The 16,390-nt window shown below is 37.4% G+C and overlaps 1 protein-coding gene across 4 annotated transcripts in view; it reads left to right on the top strand.

Moving 5' to 3' along the window:
* LOC306807959 (uncharacterized protein) overlaps positions 1 to 16,390 on the top strand; it is a 355,816-nt gene that overhangs the window by 58,862 nt on the left and 280,564 nt on the right. The gene's annotated exons all lie outside the window — the stretch shown is intronic.

Below are 16,390 nucleotides of genomic sequence, written 5' to 3'. Positions count from 1 at the left end.
GATAGCATTTTATTCATGTTGGAAGTAATGACTGCATTATGTATTTCATGCCCAAAGAGAAATAGCATGACTTGAGGCAACAGAAATTAACAGTATGAAGCATTATTGTTTGTGATGTTGTTGATATTTTAATTGCTGATCATTAATCTGTGTTCTTCAACTCCAGTGTTGGTGAAATTATAATTAGTCCAGTGTGTTTTGCTGAAATGTAGAAAACAATCAGTCTGCCACTAATGATAGGGCACGTGGGACTCTGAAGCTGAGTATCAAGTCAGTACTTCTGTTCCACAGTGCATAATTTTTTCTTAATATTTATATTTCTGGAGTAAAATGTACTTACTGGGAGAATAATTTACACTAAAGAAAACTTACAGAATTGAAAAAAATTGAAATTAAGTCTTGCCTATTTTATTTATTTTCATCTAATGACCTAATGATGTAATTCCTGTGCTACAGTACAGTGGAAAAAACTTTGGACATATATCTTTCTGGAAATGTAAATAATGTCAAAGCTGATCCTCAGTGTGGCCTTTACTCTCTTATATGTGTGTTGGCCTACTCAATTAGAAGTACATATACTCCATTTATTGTATTACTTTTTTTATTCAGGCAAAGACTAGTTTAATCACAGGTTGACTCTCATCATAATGCATGTGCACATGAGCATTCCTGAAATTTAAAACTGTGCTTGTGTTTCACAGTTATGAATATTGTCAATCCAAATCTAGCTCTACTCTAACCCCATATCACATTCACTTAAGTCAATGCAAAAGGAGTTGAAAAACTGCAAATTCATTGTATGCCTGTACAACTTGGTCAACATGAAAGATATTCACAGAGGATTATCTAAAGCTGTAAAGCAGCAATTATGATTTTGCATTGTCTGTTTTGGCTGAGCTTAGCCTGTGTGGGAAAGATGCTCCAGCCAACCAAGGTATGACTGCAAACTTCCAAAAGTGAGTTGATATAAATCCAAGAGTGGAAGATCCTTATTTTATGCAGTTTAGCTGAAATCAACTGGAAAAAGGTTTTAATTAAGCAAAACAAAAATGCCATTCCGAGGTGACTGATGAGTGTCCCACTGAGGGTTTTTCCCACTGTAAATGAGTGCTTCAGGTGCATTGAGCTCACACTGCTACATTTTGCCTTTTAAGCATCTATAACCTGATCTGGGCCGAGATGAAGTCAGTGAGATATTGCCACTTGCTACAAGAGAGAGGCTTGAATCATTCTTTTAATGAGGCAGGAGCCATTCATTTGGCATAAATATTTTTTAAAATAATTTATCCTGACTAGGCTCCATCCCCTTCTATTTAGAGAATAAACTTATTTCCTACTTAATGCCAACTCTGTATAATTCCATTAAGCTATTTTCTCCAGAAAAGAAATGATTGTATTCTGCTTTAGCAGAGAAGCAAATGAGTGTTTATTGAGAAACTAGTTTGTATAATTCTAAACCCAGATGTTTCCACACATCTCTATAATCTCTATAATCAGTGATGACATTCCTATTGCCACAGGACACATGAATATCAAGCTCTTAATGACTGATGCCTTCTGATTAGAAGTGTCAAGACAGGGTAACAAACATCCTTGGCTATGGTGTGACCTAGGAATTGTTAAAAGGTGCTCACTGGTGTTAATCCATGCCAGCTGCAAAGCAGATTGAGATTGGTAACTCTTCAAATGAAAATTGTTGTAGCAAACCTTAACAGATGTATGTCTTTTGCTGGTGTTAAAACAACACTTATTTCATTGATTCTTTCAGTGTTATCATGGTGATTATAGGTCCTGCAGAACATCTACACAACCTAATCAGTTCATTCTTTCCTTGGCAAACCCATTTTTTGTGTTTCTGTGGGATTACCCAACTCCCTGAGTGCATTCCTTGGCAGGATATGACATTGCTCTTAATAAGATACACTTCAAAGCATTGTGCCACACCACACCAAATATCAATTGAAAACAGCATAAAACCTTTCACTTTAATTTCTTTGCTTTTCATTTTTTACATCTTGTCTTGGAAGCATTAAAGGCAACCAGCTTTCTGGCTTTCATGCCTGTCTGAAGACGTGAGTACAACAATGCCAATGCCAAAATGACTAAAGAATCAGAATGAAAAAGTCCCTGAATGGAGAAAGGGTGGGAGGGAAGCAGGAAAATGAGCAAAGAAGATGAAAAAGGAGCACTGAGGAGAAAAACTATTTCTTAATTACACTATGAACTTTCTCTTGTGAATCTTGGATCTCACCCTAATTAAAGTAATTGGCATGTAGCAGTGTGATACAGATGGAATTCAGACTCATTCTGTACTGGGCAAAGAAGCTCTAAATTTACATTTGCTAGCTAGCTTCCAAAAAAAGCTCTTTTTTTTCCCCCCTCTTCCATTATGAGCAAAGGAAGAAGGGGATTACATGGCTGTTAGAAGGCACTTGAATGCAAATATCTGAATTTTTCCTTAGGCTCAGTATGTGCACCTTGCATTCAGAAGGAGTTAGAGTTCCTGCAGGGATGTTCCTTTGGTAAATCCTCAAAATATCTTAGACTATTTAGTTGTTTAGTGGAGCTTTTGCCTCCTGAAATAAAGTTGAAATAAAGTACAATGAAAATGTTAAAAGTTGACTGAACTATAGTGCAGGGCAAAGAAAAACTTATGAAAAAAGGAATAACCAAACCTGCAGGAAACAAGAAGCCATGACCCTGGAATTTAGAATAGGAGGATGTGATAAATCAGACTACAAAGCCAAAGACCAACTTTGCTTGAACTTTGTGGTCATTAAGAGAAGATCCCTTCAAACTCAGCTTGTTCTGTGGTCCTGTGAAAATACCCACCCACAGGCTGCCCTAACATAAACCTCTTCCTCATCGAGTGTGAGTGGCAAAATAAATGTGCATTCTATCCATAAACAGATGAGGTTGCAAAGACAGTGGCCAGAGCTTTAGATTATTACACATATGGTAAATTTGTATTGTTCCAAGTGTGTCAAAAGGAGCACTTGGCATAACGGAGGTGTGTTAGCTTTGTGGATCTTCCACCTAACACCCATCTCTGTGCAGATGTGAAATAAAATTGAATATCTCAGCTCTGTTTGTGGATCAGCTTATTGCACAGGGTGAAAGAACCCTTATTTGGGACAACAGAAGCAGACAAGAATTGTTGGGGACTAAAATACTTAGATCATCTCTGTCCATGAGTTAAACCAAAATCACAGTTTCTTGATTTAAGAGGATCGTTCTCACAAGGGACAGTATCCTTTTTCTTTTTTTAACAGCATTTAGGTCAACACTGTGAATCCTTTGAAAGGGAAGGGATTTAAATATGGGCATTCTCCTTTAATTCCATCCTGTCACCTGTGCAGGGGCAGAAATACCTGGAAGTGCACTCTTGTCTCCTGTCGTTGTCAGCTCTTCTGTCTCTGCAAGCAAAGAAAACCTTAGCTTTTTCTCCTTCCACTGAGCCATTGTCAGTTTTTAATTTCCCTGAACCTGTTGTGAGATCAAAGGAAAGGGTCACTGGATGGGAGATCTGCTGCAGGGCCAGCTCAGCAATGGAAACCCAGCAGAGTAGCACAGCTTCCCTGTGCTCAGTGACCTTCCAGAGCTGAGGTCAAAACACTTGACCCTGCCACAGATGTACAAAGCTGAAAGGAGAGCTTGCACTGAAGTGCCTGGAAGGAGACTCAGCTCCACCCTTCTCACTAGGAGAAGGAGCTCTGAAACCTACTGCAGCTAACCAGGGGTTCAAAGAAAATGACACTAGTCTTAACAAACTACACATTCTGATTAAGAGGTAAAAAACTGTCTGTATATCATTATTAAAATTATTCTCTCAGACACTATTCCTTATTACATATTTTCTAGATTTTGTTTTTGATGAAGCAGAACCAATGGTGATCAATGGTAGAAGTCACACATGCTCTGTATAAGTTCAGTGTATTTCCTAGGTCTAACTATTTGTTAGAACTGAAGATAGGTTTAAACTCAGTTGGAGCCAGGGAGACACAGACTCAGGTGCACTTTCATATAGTTTTTTTCAGGCCTGAAACTGTATATCCAGGTGAGATTTTTCTTCTGGCCAAGCTGTGCAGATTTTTGTGATTTCATTAAAAGGCATCCCTGGCTAGCACCAAAAATTGTTTTATTTTAAAAAGTTTGAACTGAGTTGAATAGTTGCTACTACCATGCTTCATGCTACTTACAGGAAGTAGTTACTGATTTTGAGATCTGTTGTTGCAATGTTCCTTGGCTTGGGAATCTACAGGAGTAAGCAAACTATGCTGATTATGGCAAAGTGAGTGTGCAACATTTGGTAAACTGGGTCTGGTAGGTTTTGGATTGTTTGGATTTTTTGTTTTGTTGTTTTTTAAAGATACCGTTTTTATGGCACTCAGACTTCTGAATATAAGCAGAAAGCTGTGAGGTTAATAGATGGTGCTCTTGGTGCTTAAAGCACCATTTCCAGTTGTCCTTTTGTGTGTCTGACAGGTCTGGTATTTTATGGAGGAAAAAGTTATAATTTTTTTTTTTTTAAAGTTAGGAAAATAAGTCCAATGAATGCTGCTAAAAGGCAGCCTCATACTGTTGTCATTAATGGCTTCCCCTGAGAGGCTGGTAAATTGATAAATTAAGCTTTCCCTCTGTGACAGCCTTTCACACACTCAAGATGTAGCCCTACTTTAGTCTTCAGCAGCAGTAAATCAATCTACTATAGAAATTACTTTGCTTTCCTACCCAGGTACAAAATATATCTAGAGACTTGGTGCATCAGTTCTCTATGTTTAGCTCTAAGTCATTTTGGCAGTCACAGGAGGCATAAATTTTGTATTTATATTGAAATGCATCCCTAATTGAGATGTCTATATTGCTTCAAGCCTCTCTTCTTGAAAACCAATTAATAAATTTCACACTAGAACACAGTCTTTTTATTAAGACTCAATTAAGGAAGATATAATGAGGCCAAACTAGGTGAAGCTTTTAGTGTGCATTATACAGAGCATATCTTGAAAGATAGATACAAAGCCAAATCTCACTTTGAACCTGCTTTCATCTAGCAGCAGTAAAAAGTTCTATATGGTGCCTGTACCAACAAGAAGTTCATAAATAAAAATCTTAGCAAACTCAAATTACCATCCACAAGTAAGAGGTGAATTTTAGTTATGTCCCCTGTGAACATGGGAAACGGATTCTTTTGTTTCAAACTTTTTAATGTCTTATTTCATTAATTATTACCAGTTGCTACTAAATAATTATACCTTGCCTGTATTGTGTTTTTTAAAAAATCTCCTCCATTTGCAAAGACTGTTTTAACAGTTGTTTAGCCAGTGTCTTCATATAAATATCAAGATGTAGTATAGTTTCTCAACCTTGCATGGGCTATTTAGCTTTGAAAAGGCAGATGGTGACACTGAAAACCCTATGGTGCTTTAGGTACTGTGCTCTGTGATACCCAGAGATCTGAGATGCTGATGGGAAATCTCACCTGTGTCAGGATGGCAGCAGCAGCTGGTACTGACTGTTCTTACCCTGTTGGCCAGGCTGGCAGAAAACATGGCAAATTTACCCAAACATTTGTCCAAAATCTGGACTTAGACTGCAGTATTTAAGAAAGTTGAAAGTAATGTGGTTGATTATGATGTCATTCATGTTGTTAGGCAGAATGTGTCTGAATTAAAGAGAGATTTATGTATTATAGTTGGGTTACAGTGTTTGTTTTATCAACCTATACTATGAATAAATAGAGTAGGAAATATGATGGAAAACTTAAAAAGAGAGGGTAGGGTGGAAGGAAAATGACATAAGTCACCCCTATGAATCACAGATCTGTGGACTCACAACAACTCTGGGTTTAGTGGGAGTTGTAAATCTGATCTATTAAGTTTTTGCCAGGTCTGAATCTCACAATATATATCCAGAATATTGCTGGAATTTGGAAATATCTATTAAAATTTATAATAAAAAACATTTTTTTCTGAAGCTTTGGTAGCAAGTTTCATTGTAGTTGGAAACATCATCTCTCACTGCAAGATGGTTTCCTTTCCAGGAGTTCTTAAGCTGTACATACAGAATTCTCATTGTTTCCCATTTAAAATACATAATAATTTCTGTGTAGTAATAATTTCTGTGTTAGTAATAATTTCAGATGATCACAATTTCTCCTTACATGTAAATGGTGGAGTGATCCCTAACACCAGTCACTTGTTCTAAAGGGATTAATTCCTGCCTAAAATGTGGTCTTTTTGAAGACATGACATTAAACATCAGCCTAAGCACAAAAAAAAAAGGGGTGACATTGACAGAAGTGTAAAGAACCTGAGCCTAGAGGACACCAGGTGTCAGAATAACTTAAATTTTCAAAGGGCTTATGACTATGTGTTAGTTTATTGATCTTGGCATCATGGATGCAGTGATAATTATCATTGATTGTAGTTCTTTGATAATTCATGGGAGATTTTAGGTGTAAAAGTCCTTGTGCATATCAGTGGAGCTGTTTGCTTAAAAGTATTTGAAGACATGGTTCTTCATTTCTCTTATTTGAAGAAAAAGTAAAATCACATACATTAAAAAAAATTTTGAAAATATTAGTGAAACTGGGATGGGTGTAAATCCATTTTCAAGTATATAACTTAACAGAATTTACTTTTAGAATGCTATTAAAAGTAGTTAAAATAAATAAAAAATATTAATGAAAGTTTCAGAAAATCTCAGTCAGGATAACTAAATGAGTTTTGTTAATAAATGCTTGAAGGGCTCTAGAAGAGGTAGAAAAAAACAATCACAGTTTTCTGACAATATCTAATAATCTATCTAGCAAGATGTGAAAGAAAGCTCTTTGGCCAGATTCCTGAGGTTGTTTTAAAACAGTTGTTTTGTCCTGCTTAATTATACGTTAGAAAGTTTAATATTTTACCCAAGCCCTAATTTGATATTGACTTATTGTTAGAATTCTTGATGACATATCTCCCAGTATCATGAGATTCTGGGCCATTTGAAGTAACTGAAGCAGTTACTTCAAATACTATAATGGAAGAAGGATGCTTTCCAAGACGATGTGGGTGGCAGCAAAGAAAGAGGAAACCAGGATTTTGTAGTTTATAATTAAATAAAATTGGAGTTCTCAAGTGTATGTTAATTTATTTGTTGGATTTAGCAAGAGTTTAGTCCCGAAAACCAGGTCATTAGACCTTGACCCAGCAAGGCACTTACATGCATTCATAATTTTAAATACATGAGTAACTGGATTCAAATCATGGTGTTAAGTATTTTGTTTGACTGGGAATCCATTAATTGCTTTTTGGCACCATTCTCATTCTTTCTTTAAATGAAGTTAGCCAAGAAATTAGAAGCCTTAGTTCACTTCCTTGTTCAGAGAACAATGCCACATGTAGAGCTCTGCTGACAGAGCTTTGGGAGGCTGAGTAAGACTTTTTTTATTGAAGAAAACAGTATTGTACATGACTTCTATTAATTAGTGCTTGGTCTGAAGATCCTTATGGCTCACTCAGCTTGAACTGCTCCCAAACATCATCCCCTCAAGAAGAATACAGCCATTTAAGATTCTGATTTTCAGATTCAGTAGAGCAGTTACTCCTTATTTTTTGAGATTTATACAGGTTGCAGATGGCAATCAGTCCTTATAAATGCTTTTGGCTGCAAGTGTCAATAGTTTGTTTCATAACCGGGGCCAGGAGGTCGTTTTGAGGCAGTAAGTGGCTCTTAACAGTGGCAAAAACAACAGGGGAAAAAAAAAGGGCTGTTGTGGACAAGGGTTCAACCTGCCTTATCCAGCTTCTAGATTGCTTGGGGAGTTGTGGTGTGAGCTACCTCAGCTCCTCTCCAGCAGAGGAGAGCAGAGATGTGTCTTGTTCCAGGGAAGGGCATGCAGCCTTTCCATGTCCCAGACTTGTCCATCATGGTGAGACAGCCAGATTGCTTCAGCCCCTGAGCTCACCCAGCTCCTACCCTCATCATCATTTCCATAATGGCTCCTCTGGTGATTGCAGGAGGCATCATGTAGCTGCTGTATCTGGGAGCTGCTTGGCTTCCTTTTCTGATATTCCCTCTTTACCTTCCTTTAAACAGCTTTAGTTAATTACCTAAATAGCCCCTGTGAATAAGATAAGAGAATTTGAGAATCTTTCCATATGGCAGAATGTCTAGGTTTGTTTTCTGGTATGATTAGATGATTTTTCTCTAAATACTTCATTTTCTAAAAAAAAAATTAAAAAAAAAATATTCCTGGCCCACCTCATGATTCTTATTTTCAAGTATCCAGCTAAATACAAGCAATCAACCTGAGTTTACACTATTATTTTGCTTCACTTTCCTTCTTTCTAAGGCAGTGTTTGGGTTCCCCAGGTACTGTGAGTGTAGATTGGTTTGTGTCCCTTTGCTGTTTCTCAGCAGCCCAGCAGTGCCTCCTGCACATGTGCACAGGTGGGAGCTGTTGGAAGTGACAACTAAACCACACAGGGTGCAGGACTCTTCTGAGACAGGCAAAGTGAAGGATCCATTTTTCATTGCACTACACATTGTAGAAGAAGAAATAGAAGGGTTTTTTTAATTTGAAGTAGATATAGAAAAAGTAATACTAGACAAGTAAAAAAGAACATTTTGTATTAGAGGAATATTAGAATACTTCGTTGCGTGACTTAAAATTTCTTTGCTGGTTATACAACTTCTGGTTCTGAAGCTGAGAATCCAAAAGGCAGTTTTCTCAAGTTTCATTACAGGGAATTGTTGTAATGATTGTATATATTTCCTGTGATTGTTCTCCTTTTTTCCCATAGTAGTGCATCACTTGACAGAAATTGCTCCTGACTGTCTCAAGAATAAGCAGAAAATGGAATGAAGACACAGTCTGAAGCACCAAGACATCTGTTAAAAGGCAGGAGCCCTTGTGGGTAAAATTTCCTCTGGGATCCATTTCTCACAAGGGTTCTTGCCCTTGTTGGAAATGGATCCCAGAGGAAACTTGGAAATGTTATAATAGCCAATTTCTGCTGCAGATTTCCCAATGACAATATTTTCTATTTAGATAGATGGTTTCACTAGATCACTAAAGAGTGCTTGTAAAGAAAGTGTCCCATGATAAGGTCACATTTATGTCTTTAAAATTAGAAACCTCATTAAAAGGTCTTGGCTGAACCAAAGCTAGGGAAACACAGATGAGTGACTTCACATTCACACCTGAATACTTATGAAGCAAAATGTGGGAGGCTTCTGAAGCTTTATTCCTAATTTTTCCATTCAGTGCATTGCTTGGCAGATAACTAACTCCTCTTTCAAGATCATTGTTTTTTTAAACGTGGCAGCAAGCTAGCTAAACAAACTCCCCTTACTTATTAATCTATTTCCCTTTTTTTTGTTTTATTTTTTTTATCAACCCAGAAGTTTTTGCCAAAAATGTGTTCTTAAGCAGACAAATGGGAGAATTCTGGAGCTAAAATAGCTGTGCCCACTGAACGTATTTGCCAAATGAGTCAGAATAGCACATTTGGAAGACAGGGATCAGTGCATTATTGGCCTGACTGGGGACGTATGCAGAAATAATTACAAACTGTAAAGAATGGGAGGTAGTGGGCACTGGAGTTCTATAAAAGTTCAGTAAGTTGTGTAAAATCATGGATATAACCCTTTCTATTTCAGTCAGTGGCTTAGTCACTGAACAAGCTGGATACTTACCTGCTTCTTTAGGCTGGTTTTGGATCAACTATACACATCTGCCTTAGTTGGAAGTTGAAACAGGTTGATTTAGACTGGATAGAAGAGAAAACTCACTTTGAGGGCAGTCAAACTTTGAGACAAGCTTACTGGAAGATTGCAAAGTCCCAGATTGTGTGGATTCCTTGGAATTTCCAAAGCCTGGCTGGGAAAAGGCCTGAGCCTGGTTTGAGCTTATAGTTAACCCTGCTTTCAGCAGGAGATTGGATCTGGGCCCTTCAGTGAGCTCCTTGCCAGCCAGAACAAACGTGATCTCTATATTTTGTATGTGCTCATGGTAAAACCAATTCTCAGCCATGAGCACTTTTCATTAAAACGATTAGGGTCAAAGAAGAAACTCCACAATTTTGACCAGTAAGATGTCATCATTTATATCTCTATGTAGAGAGCTTAGCTAGTGCTTTTTCTTGAATTGTTGTCCTCTGCCACAGCATTTGATCTGTTGAAATACTATCTATAAAATATTTGCTGAAGCTACCCCAGCACTGCTAAGCCAGAGGACACAAGTTTGTTCCTGATAGTTGTTCAAAGATGGAAAACATTAAGACTGAAGAGATTACTGGAGCTAAGATAATTATCTTTGGGTAATGAGATCTAAAGATACTCACAGAGGACTCTGCTAAGTAAGTTGAATTTCTCTGCAATTTTTTTCTTCCATTTGAACATAGACAGAATCCCGGCTCAGTATGTGAAACTGGCTTGGGGGGAAAGAAAAAAGAAATAATAATAATAAAAAACATCTAAAAAAGTATCTTTGGCTAAGTTTGAGAGTTATGAAAAATTTACTTTCATTTATTTTCTGATTGATTGTGGGGGTGGAAAGTAATTGCAGACATTTCAACAATAAATTGCCATTTAGATTCTGGACACTAGACCAGCTGTTCAGTCCCATATCAAAATTGTGTTAGAAGGGGGCAGTCAGTGTTATAAGTCACTCTGGGCTCTTATGCAGAAGAAACAACAAAAGAAAATATTTTTCCTTTTACCCCCTACTCCTCTTCCCTTCATAGTGCCTGCTGAGAGGTTTTTAAAAGCCTATCTCCATCATAGGCACATGGTTGGGTTTTACCTTTATCAGGCACAGAGGAGGCAGGCCAGCCTTTTGAAATTTCTCAGCAGTCAGCAAGAATAAAGTGGGCATCCTAGTGGTAGGAGTAATTTTCAGCTTCCTGACAACAATTGGCAGAATGCTGGGAAAAGCTATTAAAAATGAGGTTCGATCACCAAAGTCTATTTTGGCCTATATTTAATGAGATGTGTCAGCTAGAATTTACAGTAAGTGGCTAATTGTTAATAATGTGCCTGTCTAAGACCCTCTGTGACTTCAGCAGATCTGCACAATACAACCACATGTTCTAGCTAGGTTTTTCTTTATTGGGTATCACAGTTCAGCTTATCACTGTAGTGAAGGAACAGGATGTGAAGGGAAAAAGGCATTGTTAACTCTGTAAAATTTTATTTGTTATATATTACTGAATGTACTGTGTGGGTAAATTGCAACAAATAAGTTAAAATTTAAAAATGAGGATGTGATCTCAATAAAGCAGTGGTGTTTCATTTCCCTTCTTAATTATGCTCAGGATCAAGGGGATGTTTGTATTTAAGGCACTGAATGGCTTGGTTGCAAGAGTTTCTTACTGCTCTGAGCAAGTTACAACATATTTTTGCACTTTTTTTTGATCAGTATAAAATTTCTTTCCCTAGCAAAAGTGAAATGTATGTGCATACTGAAGGCTGAGGGATGGCCATAAGATCCTGTAAAAAGGATTTATGACAAAATGACTTGATGTGTACAAATATAAACCTCACTTCCTTAATTTTTTGAAAAATATGGTTTTGAAGACAGTTATATCTCCTGAATTAAAAAATGTTCAAATTCCCCAAAAAGAGAAAAAAAAAAAAATTTAAGAACATTTTGTGCCAACATGTTTGCAGCTGTGGGTGCCTTAGGCAGCACTCAGTGCTCTGCATCCTGAGACCTTCCATGCTTCCAGTTTGCTTCTAGAAGAGTTCCAGAGCTTCCCTTTCCCTTTCCCTCTTGCGTGGTTCCCTAAGGTTTTCAGCCACAATATCTTTCATTAAACTAACTGATGTAGTTGAAAAAAGCATGAATACTTTCAGCTATAAGCATAATTTTCTTCAGATTTGAAAAAAAAAGAGCCAGCCTTGCTTAAATCCCTTCACCATCATATAAAAATTGGCTACTGTTTCTGGCTGTGCTTCTTGACAAACATCTTCCTCTTGTGAAAACAACATATAAACATTATTTATTTCCCAATTTTCTTTATCAGGGTTCTGCAGTTTCTGATAATGAACACAACCTGGGAGACTATTTTCCCCATGTTTCCAAAATGCATTCTGAGGGTCCAGTGTAGCTTTTATAATCCCATACATTGTAGCTAATGTCAGAAAACAGAGTGCAAATGGTCTAACACAAGTAATAGGAATTGAGAGGATAAATATACTATTTTTCATCTTTTAAAGAAGTCAGAACTGTGTGGAAAACAGAACTGTAGGAACTTTTGTAATGGTACCTCATGGAGACACTGCTGGGCACTGGTCTAGCACTGCATTTGTTCAATAGGTACCCAGACATCAAGAATGATGGAAAATCACCACTGTGTGAGTTTATGGGGGCTCTGCAGGCCAAATAAAGTGCTTGGATTAAACATTGAGCTTGGGAGATAGATGGCACATCTTTATAAAGTGTTGCACATGGGAATGGATCTTATTAAGCATGATGTCCAGTTCTTCAGTGTTTGTTTTGTATAGAAGAGATTTTTCTTGCTAGATTAGATTATTTCTGAGCAATAAGCTTTTACCCCTTTTACCTTCTTCAGCTACCAGCTTCCTCTTAAATATGATGAGTTTGCAAACTTATGGAAGGCAGAAGAAGGGTAAAGAGGCAAGATATAAAAGTAGAAACTGAAGGAAGGTGTTCAGTGATGGAGCCAGTCCCTGAGTGTCACTTGGCAGCTGCTCTCATGGTCTGTCCCTTTCTGCTGATTTCTCAGCCCATAACAGAGTGCCTAACAGTGCTCTGTTGAATAAAGCAAGAGACACAATGACTTTGCTGCTTCTCTATCTGTTACTCTCCTTGCAAGTGATAAATTCTGAGCACTTTTTAATACTTTGTTTATTTTCTTAATTTTATTAATTTTCTTATTGCAGACATCCATTTTATTTTTTTGAACACCTGACTAAAATAATCAACCATCTTCCTGATCTAAAATCATAAAATTAATTTGATTTCTTGGACTATCATCATGGGCTTGTATGTTCAGCATTTCATTTCTTATTGCAGAAACAGATGTTCAGTTGTTTATTCAGTCAACACCTGTCTTTTAAAAGTATTTTGTTAGTTTATGAATGTCATTAGAGGAAATATCCAGGAATACTTTACCATCCTTCTAAAGCATCATTCTCAGCTTCACAGTTAATACATTTTTGTAAAGTAGTCTAGATAGCATCCAAGAGATCTTCTTTCTTTTGAGTTAAAAAAATGTCTTTGTACATTTCTTGTATGAGAAAGGTCCACATGAAAGTTCTGGTCAATTTAATGCCTTCTCATCACAAATACCTTCTTGGGATTATAATGAACCTCTTAACTGCAAAAGTAGCCAAATCAAAGAATTCTAGCAAAGGTAATTGCAGCCTAAAGAGTTTTGGTTTTGTAACCTAGCAGCTGCTGCAGATAGGCAGATGTTCCACCAGCATCTCAAGAGTTTTAGACCTTAATAAATAGATTTATTTTTCAGAAGATCTTCTGTTGTAGTTGGCAAGGTTTTTTGCTGGCATAGCAGTTGGTACAACATCACATAACGTGGTGGTGAACTAAGCAAGTGCATTTGAAATGTAATTTAATGATATTGCTAGGACAAAAATCATATTTCCAGTATTTTCATATGTTGAAATTTCTGTGGTGAAATTTTTTTAAAGTTTCTTTCCTGGCATCTAATGTTGCAGCATGCTCCCATGATGGTGGCTAAACTCAGACTGTTTTTTAATTCATTGGAAGAATTTCTGATGACACATTTTGAAGCAATATCCATGGTGCCAGTATGTCACAGGAATGTCAGGAACCATTAGTAGAAGCTGATGATAGACTGAGTTTTCCTTGTCATTTTTGTCTTGAAGAAAGCAATAACGTGTATTACTCATATTCCAAAAATATTAGATAGAGAGTATAGATGAGCTTTCTTTTCAGCCAGGACCATTTTAGTGTGAAGGATAATGTAAATGTCATCTGCTTAAAGGAAGAGACAGCAATTCTCCTTAATAGTGATTTCAAAATGTCTAATCCCTGTATTGCAGTCCAGCCATGTGAAACTGGGGCACACTTTTATTCTAAACTCCTGTGAATTTGTGGTGGATATCTGGCTAATTTCCAAGTCAAGCATGATTACAATGCTGTGCCTTCAATAAATTTCACAGGACTAATTTAGTCTTCAAAGGCATGGGGGGCTAAAGCTAGGTCAACTGACATCCTTCTTGCACTACAGCATGTCTTCAGTTAATTATGTTGCATCTATATGTGTGTTCTGTGTTGTCATACTGACTAAACCAAGCCCAAAAATACTATGAAAGAAAAAATGTAATTGATGAAGATGAATGCACAGACTGCCAGCATGGCTTATTTAATAGCTTCTTCAAATGTATTAGTGAGGAGGTTCAGCTCAGAGCCCATTGTCCAATGCTGCAGCAGATCTGTCCTGCACACAAAATCCTACCAAGTGTTAATAAAGATAATAACGTTTTTTTCAGGCTAAGCTCTACTGACACATGCATGCAACCATTAGAATGTATCAATTCAGCTTGAGTTAGACTTCTAACAGTAAGAAGTGTCTACAGAATTATATATTCATTATTTTACCACATCGAATAGATTATAGTGGGAATCACAGAGCTTTTTGTTAGCAATTAAGCCAGTACATAGATAGTTCTAAACTGCAACAATGCTGCATCATTGAAATGACACTGTGAAGCCCTCTAGAAGTAGAAGGTAATGTTATAAATTACCTTGCTGATGATATAAGGAAGGATGTAGGAAAGTAGAATTATAGGTAATACTATATGGATGTATACATAGTAAAAATAAATGCTTGCACTGCAGACAAACTTGTGACACTGTTGGTTTCTTGTTTGTGTGAATCCTGCTCATGCTCATACTGGTCTGAATGTGCACAAACACTGCAGTGTCTGCTCAAGAGCATCACATTAACTGATCTCTCCACCCCTGTTTGTACTTTAGATAATATGCTCACAGCAATCATCAAGTGGTTGTTCAGGTTTGAACAGGATATCCTTACACACCAGTGAACTCAGCTATATCCCTGAACATGTTCTATTTATGTATTCATGTCACTTATCATCTGCTTTTCTACCTGAGCAGTTCACAACCTCATTGCAGCATAGCTGTGTGTCTGGGACAGGACTCCAGAGCTTCTGCACAGCGAATCCCATTATTTCACCTTTCTGTGCTTGCCATCCTGGCTGTAGCTCTGTTCTGTGGACTTCATTGCCAGCAGTGGTCCTGCTAAGATTGTTATCCATCTTTGCTTTTCAGTCCTGCAGGATCATCCCAATGACAGCCAGATGGGCACAGTTCTGGAGCAAGGACTGCAGGGCATATGGCTCAGCAGCTGCAGTTTCTTCTCCTGCAGAAAAACTGGACTATATTGCAGTGTTAAGACGAGGTGAATATGACCCAGGAATTATTTAGCTGTGTTTTGCTACTGTGATGAGCTGGACATTTCTTGTCAGGGCTTCAGATATTCCTGGTTAGAACCCCAAACACAGAGCTGCCTGTCTGCCACAACCCTGTTTACAAAGAAGGGAATTTTTAAACACAAGGAAACTGAAAAAAAAAACAACACAGCAGAGAAGTCCAATAATATAAATTAAATAAGACAAGTAATTAAACCTGTGATGTCAGATGATGTTGTGTGGGATGTTGTTTCTCTCAGTATTCTGGGAATGAAATTCAGAAGACCAGTTTAGCAGTGGATCCAGGGTTGCCCTCTCAATGGAAGACTTTGAATAGCTGGAACGTCAGTCCAGTAAATAAATCTTGGTATTTCTAGTTTTGGGGAATATTTCTGTGTTAAGAACTCTTCTGGTGTAATGCAATGAGAAATTCTGGCCTTTTGGGGAAGGATTAGCTGATTCAGGGCAAAAGACATATGAGAGGTTTGTCCAGGGGCTGTTTCCAGCTGTGCCCTGCTCTGTGCCTGTCAGGCTGGACTCCAGCCATGGGGCTTGGGGCAGAGCAGTGCATTTGGCAGCACTGTGTTTCTAGTTCTGATTGTATTGCATGGCCTCAATGATTCATCTAAAGCCCCAAGTAGTGTCTCAGTACCTTAGCTCTAAGTTTCTTATGCTAGTTTAATTATTTACTTGCAAGTAGATATTGTTTGAAATTCCATAGATACAATTCATTAGCAGCCACAGATTACACTCTGCACATAATGAGCTATTTATTATTTAACAAAAATGTAGAACTATAAAATAGCCTATTAATGTATTTGTTCACATCTCTATTTAGATATTTGATTAATGAAAAAGTCTCATAGACTAATAGAAGTGCAAGAGCTACTTGCTCATCCAGAGGTGCTTCTAACACTCAGTAGCACTAATAGGAATGGTCTGTAGACACTGAGAGCTGGATGTA

Source organism: Erithacus rubecula, assembly GCF_903797595.1.
Source record: "Erithacus rubecula genome assembly, chromosome: 14".
Taxonomy (NCBI): domain Eukaryota; kingdom Metazoa; phylum Chordata; class Aves; order Passeriformes; family Muscicapidae; genus Erithacus; species Erithacus rubecula.
The sequence above is the reverse complement of the archived record's forward strand: the minus strand, read 5'-3'. Positions and strand labels throughout refer to the sequence as shown.